The 21,341-nt window shown below is 37.4% G+C and overlaps 2 long non-coding RNA genes across 3 annotated transcripts; one reads left to right on the forward strand and one right to left on the reverse strand.

The window, feature by feature from the left end:
* Nucleotides 1-3,078: 3,078 nt before the first annotated feature.
* LOC149707855 (uncharacterized) lies at nucleotides 3,079-5,585 on the forward strand. Its single transcript, XR_016380586.1, has 2 exons — nucleotides 3,079-3,964; nucleotides 5,277-5,585. It is a non-coding gene; the product is annotated as an uncharacterized LOC149707855 (long non-coding RNA).
* A 9,239-nt stretch (nucleotides 5,586-14,824) lies between these two features.
* Nucleotides 14,825-18,244, reverse strand: LOC149707856 (uncharacterized). 2 transcript variants are annotated; one of them, XR_016380588.1, is made up of 4 exons: nucleotides 18,094-18,244; nucleotides 15,374-18,011; nucleotides 15,235-15,285; nucleotides 14,825-15,170 (listed from the first exon to the last, which is right to left on the reverse strand). It is a non-coding gene; the product is annotated as an uncharacterized LOC149707856 (long non-coding RNA). The 2 variants fall into 2 exon arrangements; XR_016380587.1 differs by having other exon boundaries at nucleotides 15,235-18,011.
* Between the last annotated feature and the right edge of the window lie 3,097 nt (nucleotides 18,245-21,341).

Consider the following 21,341-nt stretch of genomic DNA (forward strand, 5'->3'; position numbering starts at 1 on the left):
AAATAACATATGACAATATTGCAACCAATATGTTAACAAAAAAACTCGTCGATTTTTAACTAAAGGACTTAAACAAAGAAAAATTTACTAATCATGGGCACCTAGCCTTAATAACAGTTTAAATAATGCGAGTGGTCCCAGGGAAAAAAGACGGACCCCCAAAATGAGACAGTTTTTATAAAATAATAATAGATATATAAAATAATTCTGAACTTACGAAATTAAACTTTTATTAAAGTGGTTCGTATTAACGTCTAGGGGAAATATTTTAAAAGAATAATAATAAAATGAAGCTAAATGCTTTTTATAAAATAAACTGTCATCATTGAAATAACATTACATTTCCATTTAAATACCTTAAAACTTATAGTATAAATAGTTAACGTTTCTTTGAGTATGTAAAACCCTTCCCAATAAATTTGCCAGTGCAAAAAAATGGTAAAATAGTATGATGAACGACCCCTTCGAGACTTTATACTATCTCGAGTAGAGGCGCCCGCCCCCAAGAAAGGAGACGGTATGAGAGAAATGAGGGGGCGTTCAGAGTGCACTTCTGCAAAACTATGTCGCATTTATACGCCTGTCACAAATGTAACAGGACAGATACAGAATGCCTCCAATCTTTAATCGACTACTTAAGACACATAGATACTTTGTGCAAAGTTTCGTCCTTTTGTCACCAAGTGTACGATTTTACTAAAAAGCAGCACGAATCCTCTAGACTATATACCTTTTACTTCCATTTAGTTTTCAAAAAACTTAGAGAATGAACGCAAGCAAACCTTATCTCACTTTAGATAAGCCCAACTCTCACAATAATTTCATTTTTGGCGAAAAGCTAACGAAAACGAAAGACATATAGTAGTGTGATCCCATGTTAACTTGCCCAAAAGCCATAATAAAGGTAGAGGCAGGGTAGAGTCATCGCATGTTAACTACATATAAACCGTAATACAGGCAGAGCCAGAGCGGAGCCTCAGCCAGTCAAGGCCGGCGCCCGCGGGATGGGGAAATATAACGAGCTATAACTTTCTTTCCATTTAGCTTTAAAAAAATTTAGATTATTAATGGTTATTTTAAAAATTAAATTCGCCACTTCCATTTTAATGAAGTCTGGTGGAGTATAAGACCCCAAAGATACAAATTCAGAAGTATCCGACCCCAAAGATGCAAATTCAGAAGTATCCGACCCGAAAGATACAAATTCAGAAGTATCCGACCCGAAAGATACAAATTTAGAAGTATCCAACCCCAAAGATACAAGTTCAGAAGTATCCGACCCCAAAGATACAAATTCAGAAGTATCCGACCCGAAAGATACAAATTTAGAAGTATCCGACCCGAAAGATACAAATTTAGAAGTATCTGACTCGAAAGATACAAATTTAGAAGTATCCGACCTGAAAGATACAAGTTCAGAAGTATCTGACCCCAAAGATACAAGTTCAGAAGTATCGGACCCCAAAGATACAAGTTCAGAAGTATCCGACCCCAAAGATACAAGTTCAGAAGTATCCGACCCCAAAGATACAAGTTCAGAAGTATCCGACCCCAAAGATACAAGTTCAGAAGTATCCGACCCCAAAGATACAAGTTCAGAAGTATCCGACCCCAAAGATACAAGTTCAGAAGTATCCGACCCCAAAGATACAAATTCAGAAGTATCCGACCCCAAAGACACAAATTCAGAAGTATCCGACCCGAAAGATACAAAGTTAGAAGTATCCAACCCCAAAGATACAAGTTCAGAAGTATCCGACCCCAAAAATACAAATTCAGAAGTATCCGACCCGAAAGATACAAATTTAGAAGTATCCGACCCGAAAGATACAAATTTAGAAGTATCCGACCCGAAAGATACAAATTTAGAAGTATCCGACTCGAAAGATACAAATTTAGAAGTATCCGACCTGAAAGATACAAGTTCAGAAGTATCCGACCCCAAAGATACAAGTTCAGAAGTATCCGACCCCAAAGATACAAGTTCAGAAGTATCCGACCCCAAAGATTCAAGTTCAGAAGTATCCGACCCCAAAGATACAAGTTCAGAAGTATCCGACCCCAAAGATACAAGTTCAGAAGTATCCGACCCCAAAGATACAAATTTAGAAGTATCCGACCCCAAAGATACAAGTTCAGAAGTATCCGACCCCAAAGATACAAGTTCAGAAGTATCCGACCCCAAAGATACAAATTTAGAAGTATCCGACCCCAAAGATACAAGTTCAGAAGTATCCGACCCCAAAGATACAAGTTCAGAAGTATCCGACCCCATAGATACAAATTTAGAAGTATCCGACCCCAAAGATACAAGTTCAGAAGTATCCGACCCCAAAGATACAAGTTCAGAAGTATCCGACCCCAAAGATACAAGTTCAGAAGTATCCGACCCCAAAGATACAAGTTCAGAAGTATCCGACCCCAAAGATACAAGTTCAGAAGTATCCGACCCCAAAGATAAATGTTCATTTAAGAATTAAATACGCCACTTTCATTTTAATTAATGAAGTCTGGTGGAGACTAATTAGCTGCCACATTTTCCAAAATATTCTCCTTTTAATTAGCTACCACCTTTTCTAAAATATTCTCCTATTAATTAACTGCCACCTTTTCCAAAAGATTTTCCTATTAATTAGCTCCCACCTTTTCCAAAATATTCATCTATTAATTAGCTGCCATCTTTTCCAAAATATTCTCCAATTAATTATCTGACATATTTTCCAAAATAATTCTATTATTGCTAATAAATAGTTCGTGGTAAAAGGCGGGCTTTTAATACTCATATTAATAATCTTTTAACCTCCAAACAAGGTTGGGTTGGGTTAGGTTAGGTTACGTTTGGTTAGGTTAGGTTAGGTTAGGCTAAGTGAGGTTCGCCGTAATTAAAACGTAGTTAAAATAAGTGCAGTAATACATTTTCAACTGACATTTATTTTAACAATAATAAGTTGTGAAATTAAAAATATATTTAGAGCAAAACCACACAGTATGTCTTCTTCCAGTTTAATAGAATTTCGGTTCAATGGGACTTCAATAAAATCGCACCTTTTGGCTACGTTCGGTCGAATGGGACACCACAAGAAAGCCGTTCTGTCGAATGGGAATTCGGTTCACTGGGACCAAAGCCTATGGCTCAGTGGTAGAATGTCATTATCCAAGCTCACGAGGGAAATGACATTTCTTTCCTTACCGTAGCTATTTTCATATACAGGGTGTTTCTGAAAGGTCCATCACAAATTAAGGGGCGTGTTTATGGGACCAAACTGAGCGGAAAGTACCAAAGAACATGGGGTGTACAACATTTTGTTACGGAGATATGGCCTTCCAAACATTCGCCCCTAAAACAAGGAAATATCCAAAAATGAGGAGTAACACTTAAGACCGACTAACCAGCTTGTTTAAAATTACTAGACAATTTCAATAGCCTTTAATCGAACAATTGATTTCTACCTTACTAATCAGAAGCGTATAAATGAGTAGAAGTATGCCTACGGTGGTAATGTAAAATTAATCCCAAGTGACATGATGTTTCAAGATCTTCCCAGCACCAAGTAAAATGGTTCTGATTGAAGGGACTTTTATTAGCACAGCGTAAACAACGTTATTTTCAGGAATTAGTCCAAATGTCCACGGGCGGCATTACAAAAACGAGGCAGTCTTTCGAATGATACTTGGACATGTTGGAAGATCCCTGGCTTGTTCCTGTTATCTCAAACCGTAAAAAGCTACGCAAATCTTCATCATCACGGACAACACTCTTGTACGTTAGGTATGACCTTGAGAAAACCTAAAAGGACATCTCGAATGTATTTGAAAAACCCATCTCCAATTAAGGGGCGTGTTGTTTGTTTCCAACAGAGTAAACTCGCCCAGAGAACAATTACAATGCAGAGCCACGTTTCGGCGTTAATGGCCCACAAAGGTGGTCCCAAACAAAAGAACAAACTTTAATTTGTTTCGTTCAGTAAGTGTTTCATGTGTCATAGATAAAACGCCATGATTAATGCACAAAGAAAATGTTATTGACAAGTTTTCGGACCGCGATGCTGAAATGTGGTGGTGCACCATCGTGCATGAACCACATTCTGTTTATTAAACCTAAGGGTACGTCTTCGAGTAGTTCTGGTAAATCGTCCCGTAAGAACTACAAGTAAGCCACACCGTTTAACCTGGGCTCTAGGAAATATGGGCCAATTAAATTGTCACCCACAATACTACACCACACGTTTAAGCTGAATTGTACTTTGTGAATTCTAACGCAAGTTGCGTGTGGTTTTTTCTTAATCAGCAAACCAATTGGCGGCTGCTTGTTTTTGGATCGTCCTCGAAAATAGTGAGAACTTCGCCTATTCTTAAAAAACAGAGCACTAAAACAGAGCACTATGTTTTTTAAGAAAGGAATAAAAGAGGTTTCACGTACATGTGTTTGTTTTATTAAACTCATAATTCAACGAAGTCTGTTACAATGCCTTTCTTCACAAATGCCGAATATGCGGATATGCACCTAATGTATGGACTAGCCGAGGGGAATGCCGCTGCAGCTGTACGCTTGTATCAGGAAAGATTTCCGCATAGGCGACTACCAAATCGACTGACGTTCGAGGCTGTGGACAGACGTTTGAGGCAAGATGGACGAATCCAACCGGCTGGACCTCAACCTAGAGCGAGAGCCATCCCAGAGGCCGTAGAAGACGAAGTTCTCACCATTTTCGAGGACGAGCCTGAATCAAGTACCCGCCAAGTTGGTCGCCGATTAGGCGTAAACCACACGCTCGTGTGGAAAATCCTCAGAAGCCACCGGTTTCATCCTTTCCATGTTCAAAAAGTTCAAGGTTTGAATCCAGCGGACTACCCACGACGCACGGCGTTTTGTCAGTGGTTTCTGGCTAAAGTAAACGATATCGATTTCCCACGGGATTTGTTGGTTACTGACGAAGCTAACTTTTCACGGGATGGTATTATTAACTTACATAATAAACATCAATGGTCCCAGCTAAACCCCCACGCAACTTGCGTTAGAAGTCACCAAGTACAATTCAGTTTAAACGTGTGGTGTGGTATTGTGGGTGACAATTTAATTGGGCCATATTTCCTAGAGCCCAGGTTAAACGGTGTGGCTTACTTGCAGTTCTTACGGGACGATTTACCGGAACTACTCGAAGACGTACCCTTAGGTTTGGTAAACAGAATGTGGTTCATGCACGATGGTGCACCACCACATTTCAGCATCGCGGTCCGAAATTATCTTAACGCGACCTTCCCTTTGCGGTGGTTAGGTCGAGGTGGACCTGTGGAGTGGCCTGCTCGATCACCCGATCTGAACCCTTGTGATTTCTTTCTTTGGGGCCACCTGAAAGACTTAGTTTATCAGACTGAAGTGCCCGATGTTGAAGAGCTACGTCGACGAATAATTCACGGCTGTCAAACAATTCGCGAAACTCCAGGCATTTTTCAACGTGTAAGGGAATCATTTGTAAGACGTGCTAATGTGTGCCTTAACGCGGGTGGTGAACACTTTGAACAATTTTTGTAACTAGTTGCAATTAAATGTTAAAACTTGTCAATAAATTCATTTTCTTCGTGCATTAATCATGGCGTTTTATCTATGACACATGAAACACTTACTGAACGAAACAAATTAAAGTTTGTTCTTGTTTTTGGGACCACCTTTGTGGGCCATTAACGCCGAAACGTGGCTCTGCATTGTAATTGTTCTCTGGGCGAGTTTACTCTGTTGGAAACAAACAACACGCCCCTTAATTGGAGATGGGTTTTTCAAATACATTCGAGATGTCCTTTTAGGTTTTCTCAAGGTCATACCTAACGTACAAGAGTGTTGTCCGTGATGATGAAGATTTGCGTAGCTTTTTACGGTTTGAGATAACAGGAACAAGCCAGGGATCTTCCAACATGTCCAAGTATCATTCGAAAGACTGCCTCGTTTTTGTAATGCCGCCCGTGGACATTTGGACTAATTCCTGAAAATAACGTTGTTTACGCTGTGCTAATAAAAGTCCCTTCAATCAGAACCATTTTACTTGGTGCTGGGAAGATCTTGAAACATCATGTCACTTGGGATTAATTTTACATTACCACCGTAGGCATACTTCTACTCATTTATACGCTTCTGATTAGTAAAGGTAGAAATCAATTGTTCGATTAAAGGCTATTGAAATTGTCTAGTAATTTTAAACAAGCTGGTTAGTCGGTCTTAAGTGTTACTCCTCATTTTTGGATATTTCCTTGTTTTAGGGGCGAATGTTTGGAAGGCCATATCTCCGTAACAAAATGTTGTACACCCCATGTTCTTTGGTACTTTCCGCTCAGTTTGGTCCCATAAACACGCCCCTTAATTTGTGATGGACTTTTCAGAAACACCCTGTATATAGTGATGCCATTACTGTCTTCACCTCTCCCAATTTTTCGAAAAAATAAATCTAAGTCCACGTATATAACATCTTGCCTCGTACTATGTAACAACTTGCCTCGTACTATGTAACAACTTGCCTCGTACTATGTAACAACTTGCCTCGTACTATGTAACAACTTGCCTCGTACTATGTAACAACTTACCTCGTACTATGTAACAACTTACCTCGTACTATGTAACAACTTGCCTCGTTCTATGTAACAACTTGCCTCGTACTATGTAACAACTTGCCTCGTACTATGTAACAACTTGCCTAGTACTATGTAACAACTTGCCTCGTACTATGTAACAACTTGCCTCGTACTATGTCACAAACAGGCAAGTACTGTACATAATTTTGGCCGAAACGGCGTTCCACATAAGTGGACAAAGTGAATTGGCTGAGTTTTCATGGAAAAAATCATAAATCTTAGTTTTTTCTTCCAATATTACATTTAAATGTTTTTGACATACTTCCAAACTCCACGAAAGTAAAAAACTTTAATTGTTTGGTTTAAGCTCTGGAGCGGCTAATAGGCCTTTAGCAGATTCGATATATAAGCGTTCAGTGGGTTGGAAATCAGGTTTACTTGGGAGGTAATGGAAATAGCGCGGACACGGTTTAGGTAGCGCCTACGTATAAGACAAGATGGCCGATGTCTTTATTCCTCCAAAATTCGTCGGCCAGAAACTCGGTTTACAGGAATTCGGCACACTCCCGACGTTTTCGTTTAAAGCCTGGTTTTCACTGGCCCAAAACGCAGGAAAAACCGCGTTCCGCGCCGTTTTTTTAGAGGTATTTTGCCGCAAAGTTTCGCGTTTTCTGTGCGGCAAGCACGGATTTGGTTTTCTTTTTTCCGCAAATTTTTACGGAAAGGAAAGCGGTGGCCAATAGGAATCGACGAATGCGTGACGTCATAGGCTTGGTTTTGGTCAGCTCGCGAGGCTTTTTTTCGACGCCATTTTTTTATTTTCAAGTCGCTTCTGTTGTCGAGTTAAATGTCTAAAAATTTATAGTTAACGATTTGCTAAAGAAATTTGGCTTAATCGTTATTTATATGATAAAATTGAACGTTTTTACAAAGACAATTAAGTCTAAGAAAATAGATAGGTTGCTATTGGTGCATTTTCAACATAACAGATAAGCCTTGGTCTCCACGAACTCGCACTCTTTCATATTACAAGTGAAAACGTTTTGCCTCCGCTTTTTAAGGAATTATCCGCAAAATTTTGCGGATTTTTCTTTTCTGTTCCGTGAAAATTTCGGCAGTGAAAACTAGGCTTTAGTATTTCGTATTCTACAATTTCGAACTTTGGTATATTTGTTTTTTTTTGCGATTGGGCATTGTTTCGTTCCGAGACTTCGCCCGGTTTCCTTTGGGTGACACTTTGATCTAATTTCTGGTTACTCGGTCGAAGCAAACAAAATCCAATCCATAAATACCAATTACGAGATCATTAAGTGCGCCATTAACAAGTAATGCAATATAAATAATAGCTGAATATTATTAATGGAACAAATAAAAAGCTATTGTTTCACAAAATTAAAGATACGGCATAGAGTAAGGTAGTGCCCATTTCTATCGAACCCTATTGTGTTTCTAATGGAACCATTAGCGTCATTGCAAATCGTTAGAAATTACTACTGCAAAATGTTGTTCGTAAATAAATCTGACTCCTCGATTGAACGCTACTATTGTTAACAGACTCAGGAAGAAGAGGTCTCGTATTAAGGATATTTATATTTTGAAATATTTGTTTAATTTCACTATTAAAATGAGCTCGAAGAACGGACTTCCTGGTGAACTCACTATGACTCAAATATGTTCATGAAAGTCGTGATTAAATTAATGAGTATTACTTATGTTTGGATAAGCTGTTTTTCTTCTTCAAACCTCGATATTTAGTCTGGTCAGGTTTCTTCATTTGAAACTCAGTAGTATTAGGCCAGTTTAGCTTTGGTTTGGTTTTTTGAACCTCGGTATTATTAGTATAGTAAAAATTATGTGAGGTAAGTCAAGGTTAGGTAACGGTACGATGAATACTTAATAGTAAAAGGGGATGTACCTTGTATCAGCAGTTCCCAGAAGAGCAGTTAGCAACAGCGATTCCAAAAAGGCGGCGTTGTTAAAAACTGAAATTTTCGGGATTAGCAGTTTTTAACTCGAGTGTTGAGCAATTCTAAACCCTATACTTTAAAAATATTAACAAGGACAATTAGATCATGGTACGCTAAGTTAACCTAACCTTACCTGACCTGATACTATTGGGGTTCAAATAACGCCATTAAGGGAACCTCGGTTATGAGAACCGCTATTATGGGATCCACTTATAGGGTAAGCACTTAAAGGTAGGGTTAAGAATTGTTCAATATTATAGTTAAACATTGCTATTTCCGAAAACAGAACCTGTTTTTCTGAGACATCAGTTTTGAACTACGCTACTTTTTACCTCTCCGAGTGACGTATGTCACGGAGAGGTATTACACTGGACGTGTGTGTGTGTCTGTCTGTCACGCCCCACGTGACCGCGTTCGCAGTTTGCGTATCGGAGCAAACGTGTTCCCAATTTCCGGACTGCATTGACAGTTCACGGAAATTTGGAAAATTGTGTTCGTCTCCTCTGGCTATTCTACTTGAGTTCCAACACCTCCAGCTTTGGTTTTCGTCCACTCCACATGGACACTAGTCTGTACTTGCTAGTTTCCAAGCACCACCATCTTCTGTTCTTCGTCAATTCCACATAGACACCAGCTTCTATGCACCACCATCTTCAGGTCTTTGTCCATTTCACATGGACGCCAGTCAGTCCATTCTGGCTTCTTTTCCTTCGTCATCGTTTGGTTTCAAGATATACGCGGCGATCGGCTAGGGTTACGAGAAAATTATAGCCTCCCAATGGCAGGGCTTCCACCATCGGTTCACGCGAATGCGTTTTTATCTATTACTGGTTTCAAGATATACGCGGCGATCGGCTAGGGTTACGAGAAACGTCTAGCCTCCCAATGGCAGGGCTTCCACCATCGGTTCACGCGAATGCGTTTTTATCTATTATTATAATGGAAACGAATCGTATATATACCCCAAAATTTGAAGAAAGCGGGCAAGAGGGGTACCCTCCACTTTAAACGTCAATATTAGCAAAGTTTCGAAAGATAATAGGAACAACTTTATTTTAAACGATTTAACTATCTTTAAAGTTCTTTACTGGCGATTAAAATAATTAAAAATAATTATATTTATTTAAATATTAAAGATAAACCCAAGTACCGAAGTCGTTAAATCATTGCCTCCTATATCTATCAAGGCCCGTGCATTGCGTTATATTTCCTACATTGCCTCATATCTATTTAGGCCCGTGCATTGCGTTATATTTCCTACATTGCCTCCTGTATCTATCAAGGCCCAGGCATTGTGATAAATTTCCTTCATTGCCTCCTATATCCAACAAGGCCCGTGCGTTGTGATATATTTCCTTCATTGCCTCCTATATCTATCGAGGCCCGTGCATTGCGATATATTTTTGAGAACAACAACCAAAATGGGAAGCTCCTCTCAGAACCATAATAATTTGTTTTCTCTGTTATATGAAATGAAAATATGGATAATATTTTCGGCAATTCGATTTGAATGGCTCTTTCTGATGTATCATTCTCTCAGCACTGTTCATAATGGACAGGAACGTAGAGATTCGAGACACTAGGAATTACGATAGTGTTTCAAATCCTCTGTAATGAGGGCTTAAAGGCTTGGAGTGAGTCGAAAGATAAATACACATCCTATTTTTTAGTTGTACCATGCGTACCACAATGTTGCCAGGCGTTTATTGAAGGATGCTTGGGTACTGGTACAGACTGTTACGTCTACCTAGTTTCCTAGCATCCAACAATAAATAGGATTCATAAAAGCCAGTGTTACGCGCATGTCATGGGTCAAATCGTTAAATATATCGACGCAGTTAAATAGCTGATGGCATTATTTTATCCACTTTCTCATTGCGTTTCGAGAGGAAGTTCAACTTTGGCACGGACGACAGATGGCGCTCTTAACCTTCTACCCCCAAAAATCGCTGTTGTCTGCTCGTTTTCCCCTTCCGCGTTTTTTCGTTATAAACTTATGATTTAACGAACTGTTAAGATAAAATTTCATATTTCCTAAGACAGATAAGCTTCTACTCCTTTCATCTTACTCCCAGTTAGATTTAACCTTGTTAAAACCTAATCAGATGAATTTGAGTTACAATGTCGTAAAATCCTGTGCATTCAGTTACCTAGGAGTGATAGAGACATTTTTAACGATGCCTAGATATGATTAACTTAAGCGAAAATGTTTTACGTTTGAATAAAAATACCGCTTCCAGTAGTGGGTTTATAGTACTCCTTGTTTGTGTAAGATTAGTGAAGCTGTAGAGCGTAATCATGGTAAAGGCTTAAAAATATATATTTTCAATAAAAACACCGCTTCCACTAGTGGATTTATACTCCTTGTGTTTGTGTAAGATTAGTGTAGGTGTATAGAGTAATCATTATAAACGCTTAAAAATATATTTTCAAAAATGAAGAATATAGAACGTTTAATTTGTATCAAAAAATATTTTGGTGCTAAGATTGCTTTAGAAAAATCCAAACGGCTAGGTATTGGTAAAAAAGACATGCGTAAGCTATTTGTAGATGAGATAATGTTTTACATGTTTTAAATGAGGCTAAAACTTCCACTATTGTGTCTAAAAAAGTGTTGGCAATGTATATTTTTTAAATATGACGGAATTGCGGTTGATATGATAGCGCCCTATTTGCGAAAAAAACCTTTTTTTAAACCGTTGAATCACTCTTTGATAGAATTTCAAGAGAAGAAGTTAAGCGTTAAATTTGCTCGATTAATTTTGTTCGGAAAATAATATATTTAAGCGCTACGTATTACTGAAGGAGATTGATTTTGGCAATTTTTGTGAGTATTTAACTGTTTAATAATTATTTTGGTTAAGTGGGAGCCTAGCTTATGCGTGATTGGGTTGTGGCTTCCATGTTTTGGGGACATTTGCTTTTTGTGTGGCGAGGTATGATTCAGCTTTGATATGGACAAATGTTACAAATCATACTGGTAGACTAAGAATACGGTTGAGGTATAGCGAGAGAGTAGAGTTTCCACAGCAATTGAGAGATATTGAAAAGGCTTGAACAATTGACTATTTTAAAATTGAATTCCTGCACTTGCAAAGAACTAAAAAAAGCGATAGATGCATATATTTAGGTTGCTTAAGGGGTAGTGATAGTGATCTCCACTCGGAGAGGTAATATTTTGGCTTTCCCAACTTGTATTTTTTTGAAACCGCATTTGCTAATTTAGGAGCTCCTTTTACAAGGCACACCATAAATGGACCTCTCAGATGTTAATGAAAGTTCCTTATGTGGAGTTTGAGCATAAATGTTACATTTTGCCATCAAACGAGAAGGGTTTATTTTTGCAGAATCGCAAGAAATAAAGGGATCAAACATTAACGAAACCAACTTGGTTGATGGTGCAACAAATGAGTGATGAATAACGTTTTGTTATTTTAGGGAGTTCTACGTCTCTTTTGAGTAATAATACTAAAAAATAACGCATGGTGAATATCATTTAAAATGACGATTTTTTAGAATGATTTTGCGTGAGATGTTCAAAATCTAACTTGTAATATATTTTGATATCGGTAACAATTCTAGTTGGTGATATTCTATACTAACAGGCTCGTGACGAGCGAGCCGAGTTCGAGCGCTTTGGTCCCATTGAACCGAATTCCCATTCGACAGAAGGGGGTTTTTTTTGGGGTCCCATTCGACCGAACGTAGCCAAAGGTGCGATTTTATTATAGTCCCATTGGATCGAAATTCTATTGAACTGGAAGAAGACATACTGTGTGGTTTTGCATTAAATATATTTTTAATTTCACAACTTATTATTGTTAAAATAAATGTGAGTTGAAAATGTATTACTGCACTTATTTTAACTACGTTTTAATTACGGCGAACCTCACCTACCCTAGCCTAACCTAACCTAACCTAACCTAACCAAACGTAACCTAACCAAACGTAACCTAACCTAACCTAACCTAACCTAACCCAACCCAACCCAATTTTGTTTGGAGGTAAAAAGATTATTTATATGAGTATTAAAAGCCCGCCTCTTACCACGAACAATTTATTAGCAATAATAGAAATATTTTGGAAAAGATGTCAGATAATTAATAGGAAAATCTTTTGGAAAAGGTGGCAGCTAATTAATAGGAGAATATTTTAGAAAAGGTGGTAGCTAATTAAATGGAGAATATTTTGGAAAATGTGGCAGCTAATTAGTAGGAGAATGTTTTGGAAAAGGTTGCAGCTAATTAATAGGAGAATATTTTGGAAAAGGTGGCAGTTAATTAATAGGAGACTGTTTTGGAAAAGGTGGTAGCTAATTAAAAGGAGAATATTTTGGAAAAGGTGGTAGCTAGTTAAAAGGAGAATATTTTGGAAAAGGTGGTAGCTAGTTAAAAGGAGAATATTTTGGAAAAGGTGGTAGCTAGTTAAAAGGAGAATATTTTGGAAAATGTGGTAGCTAATTAGTAAGAGAATGTTTTGGAAAAGGTTGCAGCTAATTAATAGGAGAATATTTTGAAAAAGGTGGCAGCTAATTAATAGGAAAATCTTTTGGAAAAGGTGGCAGCTAATTAATAGGAGAATGTTTTGGAAAAGGTGGTAGCTATTTAAAGGGAGAATATTTTGGAAAAGGTGGTAGCTAATTAAAAGGAGCATATTTTGGAAAAGGTGTCAAAGAATTATTGGAACCAAACCTAACCTAACCTAACCTAACCTAACCTAACCTAACCTAAGCTAACCTAACCTAACCTAACCTAACCTAACCTAACCTAACCTAACTTAACCTAACCCACCCGAAACCAAAATATTAAAATTTTAATTTAAAATTTAAAGACATTGATGGAACTACCATTAAGACTGTACTTCATTTTAAGCACAATTTGTATATTAATTCTATATATCTCTTGCCTTGAAAGGTATGAAAGTGAGCGTTTTAATTAGTATCACGAAACATTTACTTTTAATATTATTAACATACCTTTCGGAGATTCGAACCAACAACCAATCGCTTCGCAGTCCAACATCGTATCCACTACACCACCGAATCGCTGACGGCTACAGTGTTTCAAGTTATATTCATGTATTTTTTAGGGGCATATTCGGACGATTGGGATTTCGGTCCATCGGGAATATAGCCATTGGGCTGGAAATCTAAAATCATTGCGGGATATTCGGTCGAATGGGATTTCGGTCCATTGGGAATTCGGTTGAAAGGAACGATACCGTTCGAGCCGAGCCGAGCTGAGGCACCACTTTCCCGGCTCGATTAATTAACGAGCGAGCTTTTTTATTATGGTCGAGCCGAGCCGAGCCGATTGAAATAGTGCTATCCTTTTTAGTCTTTATTCCCTCCATGAATAGCATTCCGTTGTATTTTTACATGAAATAAAGCGTGGGAAAATTGGCTTTCTCTCGTCACTAACCTTGAGCATATTTTACCCAGCGGGTTTTACTGAACCACTACATTCCTAAACATGGGATGGCAATTCTAGTCGTTTTCAAGTTTTACGTTGGTAGTAGCAATTTTTGTTAAACATGTAAATGTTGGCCAGCTCGACTCGTGAACAGTCCTAATTTTTCGATCTCGAGTAATAATATGGTACAATGTTTACTTAGTGTCCCGAAGCTTTAAAGAATATTGTAATAGACCATATAAATAATGATTGCTTCTCTTCCATTTCCAAATTCCAGAGATTATTTACATCTTGTTGTTTTCGAGACATCTTTGATATATTTACATATATATATATATATATATATATATATATATATATATATTCTGGTTCGTCATGGAATCTAGAACTTTAATGAAAGTCTTAGTGTTAATGGTAAGTACTATGTACTAGATTAATCAACTTACCTCGATTCAATAGAGTTAAAAGAGAATCTAGGCATTATTTATCCATTATCCATGTCAGTTTATGTTTATCCGTACTCGAAAAAAGCCTTATTCCATGAAATACTTGCCGAAGAACCAAAGCACGGGGCCGCCATATTGGGAGTTTTGCTTAGCGCGAAGAGGCAACGCTAGATGGAGCTCCCGTTTGCAACACACGGGAGGCTAGTCGACTCACACGGCCGCTTGCGGTGCTTCTAAGCGCGAGGGATATAGCCTAGTATGGCGGTCTGGTCCAAATGCTGTTTATTTTTCTTATAGCATTACACGAATGGTGTATTATTTATAAATACTGGACTTCGTATGGATGTGTGAATATATATTGAAACAACCAAGTCCTAGCCCAGAATGGAATGGTTACATGCAATTAAGTTCAAAGTGTGAAAACAATTACTCTACAAGCAAAGTAATCATACTGCCATTTATTAACTTAAATCCGTCGAACTTGACAACAATTTACACTTCCCTTTTATTTGCCGTTGACCAGTGTCATCGATATAACCAGAAATCGTGTGTAGTTGATCAGCCACTTTACATTAAGGCGATAGAGATGGTTTTGGGGTTGCCCGAGAAATTATCATCGGTAATAGTTCGACTTGGGGGGTTCCACACCCTTATGTCATTTATGGGTGTTGTGGGCTATATAATGGCTGGTAGTGGTATTTCTGTGGGAAACCGTTTACGCCAAAGCGTCAGTGCCTCATATGCTTAGTGGACATGCATATTCCCGAGCCCTTCGAGCTTATTTCCTAACGCAAAAGGCAATCGGTCAGATTATTCTTGAATCCATGCCGATTATGAAAGAAGACTTACAGAATAAAGTTAAAGAAATCCACAGTGATATAATGCAAAATGCCTCAAGCACTGACGATATTCGAGGAACAAACGAAGTAATGAGTTTACTATCAGAATTTGAGACACAAAAGAAAGAGTACAAAACTTTTGGTCGTACAGGAAAAATGTGGATACAATATTTTGACCAGGTTGAAATAATGCGACTCTTTATCCGAGCAGAACGGACAGGAAACTGGGGTCTACATTTATATTGTCTTAAACAAATGTTACCACATTTACACGTAGCTGCTCACCTTGCTTACGCGAAATCTGCTTAGTTGTGTGTACAAATGATGTCTCAATTATCTACAATAGTGAATGAAGAAGAGTACATTAAATTTGGACAATTGGGTTTTTTTACCGTTAGACGATCCGACAAAATGTGGCCTGTTATTTGGTCGGACATGCCAATTGAGCAAGTTCTAATGCGATCAATGAAAACGTCTGGTGGACTAACAAGGGGTCGTGGTTTGAGTGAAAGCACCCTCGCTCGATGGATCTTAACTATTCCAGTGTGTCTGCAGCTCAGTGAAGCTTTGGAAGACTATTGTGGCGTTTACTCAACAACGTCAGAACAACATGTAGAGGTTCGAGAATCACGGCAAATACGCGACGCAACAGACGCAAGGAAGTTTTTTGGATGGCTAAGAGATCACACACCATTCAAGTACGAGAAGTGTTTGGTGTCCCTGGCTTCCGGTGCTGTAGCTGACGAGACTATAAATTGCGATTCCGCTGTAGAAAATGGAAAAATTTCAATGGATAGAATGGTAGGGAAGTCGTTTCTGGAAGCTAAACTTAAGAGAAATGACAAAGTAAAACCGCTAGCGGCAATGAAAAACGTGTTAAACTTGGACGGAGAAGATGTGGTTGTGAATCCACAACAGTTGTTTAGAAGAATAGCCTGTGCGTTACAAAGAGGAGCCGACTTAAAATACTACATGTCATATGAACTTTCCCCGGTCGCACCGTCTATGTTTGATGAATTCTCATTTTGGAAGACAAACAAAGCAACCCTGTCTCATATTCTTGAGGAGGTTAGTCCTTTAATAACTGAGGAGATTATTTATGATCATGTGGTAGTGGATGGTGGATTTCTGCTTCATCGTGTAGTGTGGCCTCGCCCTTCCACATATGGGGCTATCTTAAACATGTACGTACAATATGTTAAAAACCACTACGGAGAAAATGCAACTGTAGTTTTTGACGGCTATTCAGATGAATTAACAACGAAAGGAGAGGAACATAGGAGAAGGCAAGCAAAATCAATATCCGGAGCGGATATCAAAATCGAAGAAAATAACCTCGCAACGACTTCTCAAGACACATTCCTTAAAAATCCTAAAAACAAAGAATCCTTGATACACCATCTTATGACTAAATTACAATCGTCTGGTCTAAAAAAGCCATGCAATCAAAAAGTGACGCTGACGTACTTATCGCAAAGACAGCACTCAACTTAGGAAAATACGGAAATTACAAAAATATAGACCTTTTCACCGGTAGAGCGGGGGTGTAAAGGGGGGAAAAATTTCGAGAGGTGAGCATGCGTAGAAAGAATGTTTGGGGGCAGTGCAGTACTTTTAACCATTCCTTATGCCTTATTTGCTACGCATTCGAGTTTATTTTTATAAAACAGTGTTGTATTACTTGTTGTAAAAGTATTAATTGAACTTCCGAGGTGAAATTTTATCGAATTCAATTGATAGACGTAAAATTTGGGCATTTAATGAAATTCTACTCACTAAATTGGGCGCCATGGCTTACGGGCATTTATACACAGCGCTTTCGGCACGGCATCGGCGGACATCGCCGATGAAGCGATGATCCCCTACCGTCGCCAAGGCTAGTGAGTTATAGCGGCCTACTAATATCAATGCACCGTTTCCATTAGAACTTAAACACTTTATTTCTTAACATGGTTTTAATTGTACTATCTCGGTTTTAAATACTAGGCATTTTATTTTAATAATAAATTTCAAATGGTCACCCATACGTCCATCGTAGTTTAGTTTACACGTTTAACTCCATAGAAGCGCTATAACTCATGCCCCCAAACATTGCAACTTCTCATGCGCGGCCCTTAAAGTGAATAAGCTAATTGCTGTACTTACAGAAGACACAGACGTACTTGTTATTTTGATAGTTCTCGCTGATACCGAAAATTAAAATTCTTTATTTTTGGTAAAACAACAACAAGGAAACTCTCCAACGAAAACCTTTGATATCAAGGAAATAAAAAAAGGACTTGGAGCACAAGCGCAAGTTTTACTCTTTCTCCATGCTGCTACGGGTTGCGATACTACATCTGCCCTTTTATCGCCAAGGAAAAAAAGGCTTACAAAATACTAAAACAAAACGAAGATCTACGTCAAAAAGTTTTCAAGTTTAATCAGCCTGGAGTCAGTCACCCAGAAATAACCGCTATAGGAGACGCCGAGACGGTTTCTTACTGTCCTTATACGGTGGAACTAGAAGTAGTACACTAAATTTCAATTTCAATTTCAATTTTAAAGTTTATCCGGTTATGCTAGGTAGCTTTTAGAATTATGGCCGCCATTTTCCAAAATGGCGGTCACTGTTGTCTTCTTTAAAGGTATGATAGACAACAGTTCGTAGAAGAACGCTCGCATCTATTTATACCTCGAAATTTTAACAAAATCTTCAAATATTTTCCGCGTAACTTTTGTATTTCACGAAACTTTTCTATTTACCCTGTTTTAATGCATGGTTGCCAGCTTCCGGTTTGATAACCGCTGAAAAATGCATAGAACATAAATCGTGCGCAGTGTTCTAAGCTACACTATAATATTTTTTCAGACTCAATCCGTTAATTACATCCAAAGTTAAGTAGTTTTAGTCATTTTGGCGGCCATTTTCCAAGATGGCGGATTTTCCCCACGGTTGCGAGATTGGGAGACCTCACCACGTAAAAGAGCGCATCCGATTCTATAAGTATGGAAATTTTCGTAACCGTTCTAATTTGTTCCGGGTTCACCCCTTTTTAGAGCTAGAATGCCTGAACTACAAAGTAAAAACACGAAGGAAGTACGAACCAAGGAGTAGAAGCTGTAAGCCTATAAAGAAATATGAAATTCTATCGCTTAAGCCTATGCTTTTAATTTCAACTGTTCTTTGAGTAGCTCTAAGTTTACGTAAAACCAACCTTTTCTACAATAATTGAGAATCAGAGGAGATACTTTCAATTTTCATTTATCCTAAATCGACGTCTCTACTTTTTATTAACTTTATAAGATATCAATCTTATCACTACATCTGGATTGAAGTTATAGAAACCGGTCACCAGCAAAGGTTTCTATCCTTCAAATAAATCTGCATTTATATGCAGGGTTGGCAAAAATTATGTTTTTTTTTTAAAAAAAACAAAAGTTGTGTTTTTTATTGTTTAAAACACGATTTTTTGTTTTAAACTGTTTTTTAAACAAGTAGAAAAAAACAGTAAAAAAACACAAAAAAACTAGTTTTAAACATGTTTAAATCACTCTTCCAGATCTAAAAGTCTATATCGCGGCTCTCCATTTAAGCCACTACTCCCGCTAGCGCAAGGCGCTTATTTTCACAGCCTACTTGATTAAAAAAAGGTCTTGGTTTGGACCAAGACAGAAAAAACAAACGATAAAAGTGACGTTTATCAATTGACTGAAGTCCCGATATTGCAATTTTTCTTTATTTATATTAATTTAATCCTTAATCAATATTTAATTCAATCAACTGATTTAACAGTTAGTCGATTTATTCCCTCCAAATTGATTGAAAAAACTACAAATTTACGCATTTTCAAGAACAAATTAGATTTTCCGAAATTATTTTATGATATTAATTATTTTGAGCGTTCAATATTGAATAAATTCAGAATTTCAAGGTGTAAGAAATTGTCCGTGTGGAATTGGAACCAGGGACCACTTGAACCCAAAGCAAGTATTATACACCTAGACCAACGGACCACGAAACGTATTGAGAAGTAAAACACGAAAATAAAAATACTCCTAAATTTATAATATGAAGCTCTAAGACGCGACCTTCCGGGATTTAACCTGGTACCACTCGAAACCAGCGTGAGTATCATACCCCTAGACCAACGTACAACGAACATGTACTGCAAAGTCAAACAGGAAAATCAAGAGCTCCTAAAATTTAGAAATTGAAGGTGTAAGAAATGGTCCTTGTCAGGGTTGGCAAAAACTTAGTTAAAAAAATTTGTGTTTTTATTGTTTATAACACGATTTAAAGTTAGATTTTCGGAAAACATTTTATCGTGAAATTAATTATTTAAAAGGGAGTACGTGTTGAGGGTACAATATTTTATATTTGAAAAATTCTACTGACTGTTTAAAAAAGAGCAAACGATCTTTTCAAAAGGAAAATATAATTTTTTTAATAGCGGATACAAAATGAGTGTGATGCGTAAATTTGTACATTTAACCCCTAATGCCAAAATGCCTGATTTCTTTTGTGGCCACTATTCAGGCATTTCCGCTTCCGTACTTCCGAGTTTCTTGGTCAGAACTAAGCATGGGCGAATACTCGAGTAACACGAATAACTCAATCGAATATCGAGACGAATAACCGTCTCGATATTCGATAAGCCCTATTTCGGGTATTCGAACGAATAACGAATAGTGAATTTTACTATTCGGGCCTACTATTCGTTAAATATTCGACTAACTATTCGTTAAATATTCGATTAACTATTCGTTAAATATTCGATTAACTATTCAAGAAAACAAAAATATTAACCCTAAAAATGTTTTAAAAAAGTAATGGCAGTTACACTTTTTAAAGGGATGTACAATCCGTTATGTATGGGCGGAGCCTATATCAAACTTATCTTCCATCAAATATAGCTCTACTGAGCATGCGTGAAGTTCGTAGCATTATCAGTGCATTATCTACCGTAGAAACAGACGTTCAAGCAGACGACAGCCAAATCACTACTCCAGGAAATAGTAACACTACTACTAAAAAATATAGTTCTTGAGTCTTATAGACACGCCCATACATAACGGATTGTACATCCCTTTAATGTATAAGTTTCTATGGGAAAATAGGCCTGAAGTGCTACTACTCTATAGCGCATCTAAATTCTAAATATAATTTAAATTGATTTTAATTAATCCTTCTATTTCTGACTATTCGATAACTATTCGATAAGGGCAATTTTAAGTTAAGCCTAATTATTCGATATTCGGTTCCCAAACAACTATTCGTCTCGGTATTCGATAAGAAAATTTTTCACTATTCGATATTCGTCTCGACAGTCAAAAACTGGTATTCGCCCATGCTTAGTCAGAACTCATCATAGATTTGAAACTTCACCACCCCTTACTTATTTGTAGGCGCTCATGTTTTCCGTTTTCGGATTAGGCGTATTAATTTTAGCACTGTCAAAGGCCTGGCTTTATAGATTACGCGTAATCTCTTTAGAACAGATTTCTCAACAGTGTAGAGAAACCACATAGGAAAAATGTTATTGCTTTGCTTTAAGTAGATGACAAAATAAGTTATCCTTAATCATATTTTTGAATATCAGTCTTCAATACAGATTGGTAATGGATAAAACATCTGGTAGGGTCTCCAAACAATTAAACACACATTTGAAACAGTCGAATAATTGGAAGGTTTTGACTGGAGCTTATTATTTCTATTATTTAATCTTTTCGCTCATTTTCAAATAAAAAAATAGTTAAAAATATTCGAAATTTTTCTCCATAAAAAAAACATGTTTTAAACTTTTTGTTTAAAACGTTTTAAACAAATTAAAGTTTTTTTTCATGGCTGTTTAAAACAAGTTTTAAATCAAAGTTTAAAACAATTTGTTTAAAACTTGCCAACCCTGTTTATATGTAATGCAAATTAATCAGATGTGTGTTTCTGAACTTTTTACTTCGGCAAAGCTATTGTCGTCTATTAAGTATCAGAATAAAATTGTCCCTCTATGTCAAACATCTGCATCTGCATCTAGAGTATTGAGTAATTTCTTTCCTATATATGGCAAGGTCATAACCCTCTATCATTTACTTTCCAGGGAAAAATAGTATTCTCTCTACAAAGCTGCCCCCAACGTT

The sequence above is a fragment of the Phalangium opilio genome, unplaced genomic scaffold (genome assembly GCF_054372755.1).
Source record: "Phalangium opilio isolate 3A_F unplaced genomic scaffold, DU_Popi_V2 ptg000013l_1, whole genome shotgun sequence".
NCBI classification, from domain to species: Eukaryota; Metazoa; Arthropoda; class Arachnida; order Opiliones; family Phalangiidae; genus Phalangium; species Phalangium opilio.